Source organism: Corythoichthys intestinalis, chromosome 13 (assembly GCF_030265065.1).
Source record: "Corythoichthys intestinalis isolate RoL2023-P3 chromosome 13, ASM3026506v1, whole genome shotgun sequence".
Classification (NCBI taxonomy): domain Eukaryota; kingdom Metazoa; phylum Chordata; class Actinopteri; order Syngnathiformes; family Syngnathidae; genus Corythoichthys; species Corythoichthys intestinalis.
The window spans coordinates 20,431,728-20,446,455 of NC_080407.1; positions in this window are offsets into that span (position 1 = coordinate 20,431,728).

Consider the following 14,728-nt stretch of genomic DNA (forward strand, 5'->3'; position numbering starts at 1 on the left):
GTTAGGGTTTTGGACCTGTTTATTTGATGTTTGCTGCATAGTGCAGGGGTTGGGTAAATGTTTGTGTGCTCTGTGTCCATTGCCTATAGTTTTTTTTCTGTAAAATAAACTGTTTAATTTGCAATTCTGGTTGTCATTGCTTCCTCCTTTCACACCTGCCGTCTTTTACCCTCGCGGCCTCTACCCATCAGGGGTAAACGTAACACTCACCCAGTACATTTTTAAATAAAACATTTTGTACATTCCTAAGCCTCTCCTGTCCATAAGCCGCACATGTAGTAACATGAGACATTTAAGAAGAAATAATTTTCAAAATTAAAAAAAAAACTTTATTTCCAAAGAGTGCCAGGAACACTGCAGTAACACAGCACTTCATGGCAATTGCATAGCAGCAACACAGCACTAACTGGGCTGGTTTTTAAAAAAAAAATAAAAAATAAAAGGTTAGCCATCGTCATCTTCCTCCTGTGCACTGAAACAATATAAGTCTTCCTCCTCAATGCCAGATATGAATAAGCTCAGATACACTTTGTTACGCATCTTCTCAGTCGCTTTCGTTGTCGCTTTCAACGTCTCTAATCATGAGGCAAATTCACTCCTGAGCTTGTGCCGTCCTCTTCGTGACGCAGCAGACCGGATTTTCGAAACCTGTTGGTGATGGTGGATTTTTGTCACACTGCTCCACGCTGTCAAGATCCACTGGCAGACTTGTGCAAAAGTTGCTCTTCACATGCGGCCAGTTTTGGTAAACGATTTCTCAGCGCCGTTCACCAAGGCTCCCATTAAAGTGCATGTGACACGAAAAAGCATGTTCATTTCATAATACACGCGGTATTTTATGCCTCTGAATGATATGGACCGCTTGGATGTGTGTGGAAGCGATCGCTATTTTTATTTAGTTTTTTGAATCCCGCGCCATGAAAATGAGTGACTTCCGGCTTCGGTCTTGCATTGAGGAGGAGGGCGCTGTGACGTGTACGGTAGAAGACGTCCTCTCCACGCTACAGTGTACTGTTGTGTATGAGGACGAAGGATTCAGCTGATTTTGCGGATTAATACGTTTATTTTTCGCATCACGCCAACCAAACGGCTGCAGAAAAATCATTCTGTATGAGGGAGAGGCATATGCGCCTTTTTGGAGTTTCAAAAGGTTCCCATTAACCGTGGATATTTACTGTGGGACCATTGGACTTACGAGGAAGTGAGTAAACATCTTTTTTTGTATTATGTCAAATACAGCGATTACAAAGTAAACACTACAAACTTCCTTTAAATAAAGGACTACTTACATTTGATCATTGATAGGCATGTAAAAAGCTCTCCTAATGCTCATTAGCACCAGCACGTTAGCTGCACAACAACTCCAGCCACCCTCCACCGGGGAACGAACTGTAAATTGCTCTCCGCCGGGCGGTTTGTCGATCCGCGAAGACAATCGACAACCGGGTCGTCATGTCAAATAATCCATGCTAGTTATGTGTGATTTTCCGCTTCGAAGACTTTGAAACATCACTCGGTTCGGGTTAGCATGTCGGCTAGCTGTCACGCCTTCTGGTTTGTTTACATTCTCCGAAGCCGGGAAGGAAAATGACATATGTCCGATTTAGGTGTCATAAAATATCGTTCGGGAGGTGCGACAGTAAAGGTGAAGTCGACAGTGTTGACCATTATGGAGTAATTTTGCCATGTCGTCCTGAATAAATGTATTTTTATTATTTCATATTCCATTCAGCACAAGACTGTTATTTGTCATGACCATGCCATTTATTTAGCAATTGGGGAAAATAATTGGATAAAAAGAATATCCTGTAAAAATATTGAAGTAAAGAGACAGAAACAATGACATTTTGCCACTCTTTTCATCGCGTTTTCCTCGTTGTGAATAGTTCCCCCTCGACGGGCTGACTGGTCCTTCTCAAGCCATTTATATAGCTATTGGGGAAAAATACTTGGATAAAAAGAATATCCTGTAAAAATATTGGCGTAGAGAGACTGAAACAATGACATTTTGCGGCCCTCTTAGTCGCGTTTTCCTCGTTCTGAATAGTTCCCCCTCGACGGGCTGACTGGTCCTTCTCAAGCCATTTATATAGGTATTGGGGAAAAATACTTGGATAAAAAGAATATCCTGTAAAAATATTGGAGTAGAGAGACTGAAACAATGACATTTTGCGGCTCTCTTTGTCACGTTTTCCTCGTTCTGAATAATTCCCCCTCAATGGGCTGAATAGTAAAATTGATGAGCCCAGTCTACCGCTGACGTCATCCACCTGTTGGGGACGCTAAAGCCCTATAATGGTAGGCGTGGCTAACCGGCAGATTAAAAGACTAATTTCTCGTCATCTGTGCTTTGCTAAATTGTTGTATATAGTTGAATCGTCTCAAAATATTATTGTAATTCACATAATAATGCCATTTAAGACTTTTTTTCTCTTGTCGTATGCTCTTTAAACTCTTCTTGATGGCTGCTTTTGCAGCAGCTGTTTCCTTCTTGATCAGTCAGCTTGATTGCTTTTAACTTAAAAGCGGTGTCCTCTGCATTTCTTCTAGCATTTTCCATGATGCGGGTCTGCTAATTTTACTCATGCACACTTGCGAGGGTCTGTTACTTTTATTCATGCACAAAGTACAAAGTTAAATTACCGGTAATTGTCCAAACTAATGTCTTCCTCGACACACATTGACTAATCTGAGGAGTGATTGTGTATGTCGCCCTCAAGTGGAGGCCGCCATAGATGGAGTGTTGAAATGCCTAAGTAGCAGCTCAGTGTCATTCAATGCAGACTTGATTTCATGTGCGTTTTCAAGTAATGCAACACGGGTGTGGATGGATTGATGATGTTCAACACTGACCTCCAGTTACAGATGAAGGGATGTTATCATTGATTTTAGTCATTAGTTTGGTTATGAAAATAAGAACATGCAATTTCTAAAACTTTGATTTCATGCTGTTCTTTGTTGAAACATTTATTACATGTGATTAAAGTTTTTTTTTTCCTTTCATGATTGATCGATCCCCTATGCCATATCCCACGAATATGCATCACCTTGTTGTTCCTCAATTTCCATTTCCAATCCTCCTTCAGGTTCCTCCTGGTTTAACAGAGGTGGTAAATTACCAGCAGAAATAGCTACTATTTCATCAAATTGTACCCCACCACGGATTACATTACTTCCAATTTTAAAAACCTTCAATGTCCTAATAGCTTTCTCAACATGGATTCTGACATTTGCTAAGCGAGGTGTTTGTGTTAGTTCACGCTCAGGAAGTTCTTTCCAGCCACGTGTGAAGGCGGGAATCGCCAAAGTCACTACAGGAGGCAAATAATCTGTTATAGTGTACCCATGGTCCCCTAAAACTTGATCACCAGGAAGCTGGTTGCTTATAAGACGGCTGTTCTTTTTGATACAAGTGTCACTGTACACACCTTGAACAGTAAATATTAATCCAATTAGTAAATAAGTCAACCCAACAATACATCGTCAAATGCCCTTTCCCACTGGGCCAGATTTAAAAAACAAAAACGAAAGATTTAAAATCTCCAGATATTTTCCCCCCTATTTAAGGACCAAATGTGAAGTAATTTCATGAAATGCCTAATAGGGTCACAATTAAAGTAATTAAACATTGTCCAACAAATAAAGCATGAAAAACTAATTTATATGTTGTATATTTGACAAAAGAATCGTGTTTCCAAAGTTTGAACCTGAAAGGGGACGAACCCAGAAGTGATACGTCACACCGGGAACAGCGATGGCAGCTCTCTGGACGGCTGCCATACAAAGCCCTTCAAACAATAATTCAAACAGCGATATAAGCGATAGATCGAGCGCAAGTGAGGAGATCCAGATTTCTGAAGAGTTAGAGGAACAAGAGGAGGTTGGAATTTTATGTTGGACCTTACATGTATTAGCTAGACGCTAATCAGGATGCAAACAATGTGCCCAGATGACCTGACATGGGATGGAGACAAGACCCATCGAGATTACAAGATTGGTAAGATATAGGCTGTTATTATTTTTATGAAGATTCAGGCATTTGGACATAATTTTATGTTTTTGTCAATCTGATGAGATTGTTTAAAAAAAATAATAATTTGACTTTATGTTCAAGCAGTTAGCCTGCTTCTTGGTACTTGAGTATTCTTTTCAGCAAATATTCTTTTTACCTGTACTTGAGAGATTTTTTTTTTTTTTTTCCTTTTTTTTTTTTTTTTTTTTTTTTTTTTACTTTTGTACAGTATTCCATCCATACACTTGTGTATTTTGAATCAAATGTTTTCATAAACAACAGAATTATTGATTGGTATAGCAATACACTTGTTCAATAAAATTTCTGCTCATGGTGTCATCGCTCAGTATTTTACTTATTATTTTTTAATTTCAGGTGTACTTGTGGTAATTGCCAGCAAATGCCTACAGCAGTTGAATGTGTTTGCTGTCATGAAATTGAAGAAGTAGTGGCTGTACTTCGACAAGGAGAGGAGCACTTCAATCAGGTGCTGGACTGCATCACCGACCATCCTGGACTCAATGCTGTGTGCCTAGACATATATGGATTACAGGTGGCATGGATTACCTACAAGCAGCAGTACAAAGGTAAGGCATTTGACGGGCAGTGTCAGCATGTGCAGCAGGGCATATTTTCCACCACCAGGAGAAGTGGAGTCAGCTGTATTCAAACGGATTCGTGTTTCTCAGGGAAATGTTCCAGAACTGTGATTTGGACTGGTTTTACAGTGGTTAATGTGGACATTGTGTCTATCAAAACAAAATACTGTAATAAAAATAAACAAATGAGGACAACTGAACACAGGGAATGTGATTCTTTATTTCCTGAGGAATCTAGTATGGTGCAAGGCAATAACAATTGACTTGTCCGGTCTGTTCACTGCTGCTGTAAGAAATTGTGGGTCGACTAACACATCACCAGTTCTGTACTTATTTGGAATGTCAATCAGTTTCATCACCTCTGACAGGCAGTCATTCACAGTCTACAAAAAAGAAAACATATTGGGATGATAAATATTTGGACGACATGTGGGTTATACTCCGTATGTAATGCATCTGACTGGAATTATTTTTGTTTCATAATGAAGGTAAAAGATACCGTCATCGCACACACCATATAATTGTTTGCATTAGTCTAACACATTCATCTGGCTATTGTCTGGGCGGACTCCACTACATGCCCTTTGACACAGTGGTTTGAATCACCTTATCCGGGCTAATGAGGGGGAGATGAGAAAAATGGTGCAGTTTCTCGTGGGCACCGTCTAACTGTTTGCATTACTCTAACACACGTAATATAATTAATCAGGAAATAGTATAATTTTCATTTTCACGGTAGGACTACACTCCTAATATAAAATAAATAGCACACCATAGTTTAATAAGAAGAAATAGAAGAGATACGCAATGCCGTCTTATCACAGACGCCCAACGCGGGCGTCACAAACAAGATTGACGCACCAACTCTTGCAACCAGCTCTCCCAGCAAACTCCAAGGACAAAGCGCTTTGTCCTAAAACAAGTACAGCCAGCCCGGACAGCAAAGTTGATAGCGGGCGTCCCATCCGCGCACGGATCTAAGCCGCCCAAAACCGGCCACAGAGAGGAAGACCCAAAAGCAACGCCCAGACACACCTTGGGACATGCCTTCAACACGGCCCGCTTCAGCAAAGACTTTAAAAAGACTGGACACTGAGATAACACAGATTTTTGCTGCTCGGAAACATGTATCCTTGTTTTGGATCCAGAATTGTCCCTCCGTCGTCTGTTTTTTCCTTGTTTTATACCATTGTCGACGAATAAATTGTCAACCTGTTTTCGGTGAGTGTTCTTCAAACTTTTGAAACGTGGAGTCAGTACAAAGGGTTAAAATAATAAGAGAACGCGCGAGATTCCGCCCGCCCGGCGGGCGCACGCAAGGCAGCTTCAGCCGAGCGGCACTTGTTTTGGCTGTCGCTGTCCCGAGTGCGTCTTGGCCAGGGGGGGGGGGGGGGGGTTGAATTTCAACAATAACCTACCATAAGTTGCATGCACCAATATCTTAGAGAATATCCACCACTCTTATGTTTGGGATAAACGATACAGTAGGAGTGAATTCCTTCCTTCGTCACTTTCTGTGGTCTCCTAGCATTTTCATTATAATGCATAGCAGCGACAATGATTCTGGAATTGAATAAAAAATGCTTTATTAAAAAAAATTGTCAAATTGTTATGAAATAACTTTATATCTCAAAGTTCGCCCGTCTGCGTGGCTGTCGCGCGCCCGGTGGGGCTGGCGTGCTGCTGGATGTGGTAGGGCGTGCTCGGGTTGGGGGTCCTGGTGCAGGGATTGGCGATGCGGCGCCATAGGGTTGGTCGCTAACGGGCTTACACTCATAAGAGATTCACACGATTACTGGGTTCTAGATCACAGAACTGATTTGTGTACACTCTACCCCTTTCAATCACTTGGCTTATAGGCTTATAGACACCCCCACCCCCATCCCCCTCTTTCACTGGCCAATAGGCCCCCACATGGTGTAAACCGGAAATACATCTCGCTGACGATAGCATCAGCATATTAGTGACTAGTCTAGTTGTTCAATGTATTTCTTGTTTTGTTTGTGTATGTGTTTCTTTTCTTTCTTCTTTTGTATTTCTTTTCTTCTGTCCCCCCATAATCCCTTCCTGTTCGCTGTTTTGTCATAATAAAAAGGTATTTTGAATGATCACAATGGGAGTATGTCAGACTCTCAATGTGAAACATTAAAACTGTTCAGACTATCCGGGCACTTAGACTTCCATTCTCTGTGTCAAACAGCTGAACAGGACAGCTTTAAAAAAAAAAAAAAAAAAAAAAAAAATTCTCCCAATTCTCTTCTGGATCATCCAAATGCTCGCTAGCGAACCGTAGACGGGCATGGACGTGTACTTTCTTCAGCAGGGGGACACGTCTGGCAGTGCAGGATTTGAGTCCCTGGCGGCGCATTGTGTTACTTTGTTACTGTGGTCCCAGCTCTCTGTAGGTCATTCATGAGGTCCCCCCGTGTGGATTTAGGATTTTTGCTCACCGTTCTTGTTATCATTTTAACGCCACGGGGTGAGGTCTTGCATGGAGCCCCAGATCGAGGGAGATTATCAGTGGTCTTGTATGTCTTCCATTTTCTAATAATTGCTCCCACAGTTGATTTCTTTACATCAAGCGTTTTACCTATTGCTGATTCAGTCTTCCCAGCCTGGTGCAGGTCTACAAGTTTGTCTCTGGTGTCCTTTGATAGCTGTTTGGTCTTGGCCATAGTGGAGTTTGGAGTGTGACTGACTGATTTTGTGGACAGGTGTCTTTTACACCGATAATGAGTTAAAACAGGTGCCATTAATACAGGTTACGAATGGAGCCTCATTAGAAGTTAGACCTCTTTGACAGCAAGAAATCTTGCTTGTTTGTAGGTGACCAAATACTTATTTTCCACTCTAATTTGGAAATAAATTCTTTAAAAATCAAACAATGTGATTTTATTTTTTTCCCCCACATTCTGTCTCTCATAGTTGAGGTTTACCCATGTTGACAATTACAGGCCTCTCTAATCTTTTCAAGTAGGAGAACTTGCACAATTGGTGTTTGACTAAATACTTATTTGCCCCACTGTATGTACAGTATTGGCCAAAAGTTTGGAGACACCTCAGAGGTGGATACTTTGAAGAATGTAGAATACAAAACCTGTTTTCAGTTATTTCACGTTTTTTTTGCCATTCCACATGTTCGTTCATAGTTTTGATGTCTTCAGTAGGGTTGTTCCGATCATGTTTTTTTGCTCCCGATCCTATCCCGATCGTTTCAGTTTGAGTATTTGCCGATCCCGATATTTCCCGATCGATTGCTTTTTTTTTTTGCTCCCGATTCAATTCCAATCATTCCCGATAATGTTTCCCGATCATATACATTTTGGCAGTGCATTAAGAAAAAAAAATGAATACAACTCAGACGAATATATACATTCAATATACTGTACATAAGTACTGTATTTGTTTATTTTGACAATAAATCCTCAAGATGGCATTTATATTATTAACATTCTTTCTGTGAGAGGGATCCACAGATAGAAAGACTTGTGACTTTGTATATTGTGACTAAATATTGCCATCTAGTGTATTTGTTGAGCTTTCAGTAAATGATACTGTAGCCATGCCCCAATGCATGATGGGAAGTGGAACCATGACTGTGCGTAGTGCTACTAATTGCTATATCTTCTCTGCGTTGGGAAATAAAATAAGGTGTTAAGAAATAGAGCAATTGCTACCTTGCTTCCCCACATTGCTTCCCATGATATATCTAATCGTAGGGAGAGGGTTTGTAAGACTTTAACCAATTGAAATCAACCTCCAAAGGCTGCCAAAATACACTCTACTCATTTTACGCTGCCTTTTATCTCTCTATATGGGTAAAATGGCACAATTACAGATTGAGCGCGACAATGCGTGAGTGGGTCATGCAACGCATGCATTAATTGCGTTAAATATTTTAACGTGATACATTATTCAAAAAACTTATTACCACCGTTAACGGGATACATTTGATAACCCTAACTTAAGCCTAAACTCAAGACTCTGGATGAGTGTAACATAATATGTCTGTAACGTTAAATACAATTAGAAAACGATTTAATTAAAAAAAAAAAAAAAAAAAATTAAAAAAGGCATGGCCGATATTTTTTTGCCGATTCCAATACTTTGAAAATGACGTGATCGGACCCGATCGATCGGGACATCTCTAGTCTTCAGTGAGAATTTACAATAGTAGTGAAAAAATATAAAACGCAAAAATGATGAAGTTTGTCCAAACTTTTGACTTTCATGTCAGAGTCTTCAACATGTTTCTCCCCCCAGTCCTACAAATGTAAAACTCCGCCAAACTCTAACTATAAAATGTACATAATTACACATATTACAAAGGCTAGTTACAAACTGTAGAAGTGCTGGCTGTCTCGTTACCTGTCGGCTTTGTTTTGAGTTTTTATCGCGTTGTGCTGTAATTCCAAGTGCTTCCTTGTTGAATTGGATGTTGAGTTTTTAAGCGGTCGACAGTCTTTCTGAGCCAGCGCAGAGTTTACAACGCACGGAGATATTTTTCTCATCTTTACTGGACAGAAATGTGAAGTAATGGCTCTATTTCCATTGAGCAAATGCATCCGTTTGTGTTATATTCTGACAAGGTAGCCAGGTTGTGTTGTTGACCGCCGTGGCAGACGGCGCACACACAGCATGGGAATACACGTGACCCATTTGTTTTTCCAATGAGAAAACGTGAGATGTGATGTTACTCCCAAAGTCAAGAGCAGTATTTTCTATTGAAATGCTCTTCGTACATGACTATTCTTCGTTCTACATACAGTATGAGGCAACAACAAAATAGTAACGCACAGGCACTGAGGAAGCTAACTTTAATCAGATTATTGGCTTGGAAAAATGAACGTGTTAGATTAATCGTTACTGAAAGAAAGTAATCAGATTACAGTAACACGTTACTTAGTAATGCGTTACTGACAACACTGTAAATGGATGAATGTTGTGTGCGCGTTGTTTTTTCTTGGTTGTCAGGTGAGGTTGACTGAGATAGCTGGCTGTCTAAATCGGAGGGCAAATCTTGCGGTGAAAGATTCAGCCCACTCTCCTGTAAGAAAAAAAACATTCAGGCCGAAATTTGTGTAATCAATTAAGCAGATGTAAAATGTTTACCACATTAGCGTGAAGCCCTATATAATACACCCCTACATTTAAAAAAAAAAAAAAAAGATTTTGAAGTGGGAATTTCAGGGTACAGGTGTTAATCAAAATATTAGAATATCATGAAAAAATTCATGTCACTGATCCTATTCAAAAACTGAAACTTTTGTATTATATTCATTTATTACACAGAGTGATGCGTATCAAGTGATTACTTATTTTGATTATAACTTTGAAATAATAAAAACTACAATTGAGTATCTCAGAATTTTAAAATATTGTGAAAAGGTTTGATATGAAAGACACTTTACTGAACTTAAAACACCTGCAAATACCTTTAAATGGTCCCTCAGTCTAGTTCTGTAGGCTATGTAACCATGGGGAAGATGCAGGCATGGCTGCTGTCCATAAGACAACTATTGACCCGTTGCATAAGAAGAGCAAGACACAAAATGTAATTGCCAGAAAGGCTGCCTGTTCACAGAGCTCTGTGTCCAGGGACATCAATAGCCAAGCGAAGGGACGTAAAAGATGTGGTAGAAAAATGTGGACAAACAATAGGAATATCCTCACCTTGGAGAGGCTTATTAGACAAAGCCGTTCTAAAATGTGGGGGAGATTCACAAAGAGTGCACTGCAGCTGGAGTTAGTGCTTGAAGTACCATCACACACAGAAGTACGACGGAATATTAGAACGACTGAATATTAGGGCCAAATAAAGAGGGGAAAAAGAACTATGAGATTCAAGCCGTACTGTTACTACGACCAAAAAAACAAAACAAAAAAAAAGTCGGACCATGACAATGAGAATAAAAATATTGTTATGTAGGGGCAATGTAGCTGAATAAACTGCTTGCTTTACAATAGTGCTTCACCTCCATTGAAAACCACAATATTGAAGCATCTTGTCTTTTAGAATCGGTTTTGCAAAAGAGGAAATCCTTAATATTATGGCTCATGTACAGACTAGGCGCTCCGCATACGCATAATACGCATTGTAAAAAATCCTAAAAAATAGTAATTGTAATAATAACAACAATATATAGTATCTAAAATAAAACTTTGTAAAGCCTGATAAATGCAAGTAATACAAATATAAGTAACATAGGCTCATTATTTACACAAAAAAGAATCTCCTGTGCGGCCCTCTCGTCGGTCTACCGTTGGTGCCCCCCCCAATTCCGGAGTGGTTTGCTCCATTATGCTTCAGTCTCAAATTTGGCAGAAGTTTATTCTTGAAAGGAAATGTCATCGAAAAGACAACAAGAGTCGGGGGCAGAAAAAAGGAAGAGGAAAAAGCAGCAAGATGATGCCCGCGCATCACTTGCAGGTAAGAATGTTTTGTTTTTTGTTTTTTTAAACAATTGTGTATTTATTATCAACTACGTTTACATGACTAAAACAATCTGATAACTGGGAATAACCAGGTAATGACAATATTAAGATTTGACGCATTTACGTGCACTTCAGTGATGTGATAATCAGGAAAAACCTGGTTTACATGTTAAGTCAATAGTTCGATTTATTTCCAAGTACATGATGTAAACCTCTTGGTCTCAGCATAGGCCTTCCTCCATGTCTACCAAAAACCCATGCTTGCTTGAAGTTGTCCCACTGAACCTCTTCAAATGCGAGTGTGGCGATTGCGTTACACAAGCTCGCTAACTGCAGAGTAGGCCCATAGGCTGAAAGCGAATCAGTTTGGCGTCCCTAAGGCCTCTCTAGCGACATCTGTTTTTCCATTTGTACACATGCTCAGAGATGTAAAATAGCGGTGTTTATCAGATAAAGGATAGCGGCTCATGCTCTTTACATGACCACTTGAATAATCTGGTAACTCCAGAAATCGGGTTATGATCGGTTTATTCGTGTGCACAACCAAAAAAAAAAAAAAAAAAAAACACTCCAAAACGCTGTGGTGGAAATTATGTGACTTGCAAATTCATTGCACAATGAAAATTAAATGGAATGTTACGAGACATACCGTTAGTGGTTTTATGCAACGACTATGTTGATACTGAAATTTTTCCATTAGTAAGAAGCCGTTGTCATTTTCGAGAGGTTCAGAGGCCAAGAGCGACATCTACTGGTGAAACTAATTAGAAAAAAAACAATCTTAAAGTTATGTAGATTTCCCCTTTCATATTCATTGTTTCCACATGTCAGATATTGTTCATTTCTATCATTGGGGGGTGGGGGGGGGGGGGGGGGGCGGCACCGCAAAGCATTTATGCCTACGGCACCAAAATAGCTAGCGCCGGCCCTTCTCATGTACATAAAATTATAATCAATAGAAGTATTTATACTAGTTATAATTACTATTCTGCATCTCCTGAGACGATATTTTAGAATCTGCTTCATAGATGAGGAACTCTTCTATCTTTTGGCTCATCTCCATCAAATTATAATGAATACATGTATTAATACTAATGCTTTGTCCTAGCGCCCAACACTACTTAAATTGTGTAGCGTCTCATTCAGTTACATTATCCCTATGTAACAATATTACATAGCATTTTTTCTTAACACTTAACAAATCATGCTATAACCTAATTTACATTACAGACACAACGGTAGCGGCTACAGTATGAGGTGTCCATATCCATGCTGCTGTTTTGACATCGATAATGTTGACAGTGTGAATACACACCTTGTATGTTTTCATGCGCGTAATATCCACGCATGTCTTGATCGCAACAACCGTTCCAAGTCGTCCTCCATGTCGTCCTGCTTCAACTTCCAAAACTCTGACCTGGAGGCACAATTAGCTTCCAAGATGTTTTTTTTTTTTGTGTGTGTGTGCGCGCTTCAATGTTAACTTTTTTTTCCCCCAACATTTTTTTTTTTTATTGCTTCGATATAAAATGTTTTTTTTTTTTTTTTTACTTTGACTTCTACGACGGAGGATTAGGGCCAATCGTAGACTTCTAATTTTTATTTTATTTTTTTAATTCAGTGTTTTTTTTATCCTGATTTAACGGGAAAAAAATCTTTCCTGTCCCTTAACGGGCACTTTTTTTTTATGTCAACTTTTTTTTTCCCCTTTATTTTTTCTTCCATGTCCCATTGGGGGCGCCGTAATTCTATGCTATACTTATAATAATAACAGTTCATGTAGATTAAGTTGTGCTGAAACAAAAAATGTTTACCAAATACAAAATAAATAAATCTATAAATACCATTATTTTTTAAAAAAATCTGACATCGTAAGCAGTTACAATTTCAACTAATACTAGGATTATTAAAAGTACATTTAAATGCAGCGGACTGAATAAAAACAAGGTATTAATAATGAATTAAAATGAACAAGTGACAATATATTCTAATTTTCCATATTTATTTGATGACAGTATTTTGAATGAATTTGGTGTCTGCCGTTTCAAATATTAAATGTGAAAATTGTAGTTTGAAAGGGAGAGTATGAGATAAATAATGCCACTTTGTAATGAAACGGCGAGCAGGGTAATATAGATTCAACACAGACGAGGAAGTTTGTGTAGAATTTATTACAAAAAAACCAAGGGAGCACGCCAGAACACTTGGGGAAAAAAATACATACAAAAAGAGGCACGAACATAGTCAACGAGAGAACCAAGGGAAAGGCGTCGATAGCCAGAAAAGGCAAAAAACAAGGTAGATACGTACAGTAACACAAAGTGAGCAAAAGTCTGACACTCGCACAAACAGGAGTGTTTTTCTTTTATTTCCGCTTCAGGCATGACAGATCCAAAACATATAGCATTCATAAGTGTTTACACATAATTCAACCCGAAAAGAAAAGGGCAGACGGGAGAAGCCGAAGCTTATTGAATCCCGCCCCCAGTATACAGTGGGGCAAGTAAGTATTTAGTCAACCACTTGAAAATATTAGAGAGGCCTGTAATTGTCAACATGGGTAAACCTCAACCATGAGAGACAGAATGTGGAAAAAAAAAAAACAGAAAATCACAGTTTGATTTTTAAAGAATTTATTTGCAAATCATGGTGGAAAATAAGTATTTGTTCCAAACCAAATGCTCAATTCAATACTTTCTTATGTACCCTTTGTAGGCAATAACGGAGGCCAAACGTTTTCTGTAACTCTTCACAAGCTTTTCACACAATATTGCTGGTATTTTGGCCCATTCCTGCATGCAGTTCTCCACTAGAGCAGTGATATTTTGGGGCTGTCGTTGGGCAACGCAGACTTTCAAGTCCCTCCTCACCCTGTGGCGTCAATATGATAACAAGAACGGTGAGCAAAAATCCCAGAACCACACAGGGGGACCGAGTGAATGACCTACAGAGAGCTGGGACCACAGTAACAAAGGCTACTATCAGTAACACAATGTGCTGCCAGGGACTCAAGTCCTGCACTGTCAGACGTGTCCCCCTGCTGAAGAAAATACACGTCCAGGCCATGACACATTCTCCCGGTCCTCTTCTGGATCAACCAAATGCTCTCTAGCGAACCGCAGACGGGCTTGGACGTGTACTTTCCTCAGCAGGGGGATACGTCTGGCAGTGCAGGATTTGAGTCCCTGGCGGCGCATTGTGTTACTGATAGTAGCCTTTGTTACTGTGGTACCAGCTCTCTGTAGGTCATTCACTCGGCCCCCCTGTGTGGTTCTGGGATTTTTGCTCACCGTTCTTGTTATCATTTTGACGCCACGGGGTGAGGAGGGAGTAGAAAGTCCGTGTTGCCGACCGACAGCACCAAAACATCACTGCTCTAGAGGAGATCTGCATGGAGGAATGGGCCAAAATACCAGCAACAGTGTGTGAAAAGCTTGTGAAGAGTTACAGAAAACGTTTGGCCTCCGTTATTGCCAACAAAGGGTACATAAGAAAGTATTGAGATGAGCTTTTGGTATAGACCAAATACTTATTTTCCACCATGATTTGCAAATAAATTATTTAAAAATCAAACAATGTGATTTTCTGTTGTTTTTTTTCCCCCACATTCTGTCTCTCATGGTTGAGGTTTACCCATGTTGACCATTACAGGCCTCTCTGATATTTTCAAGTGGGAGAACTT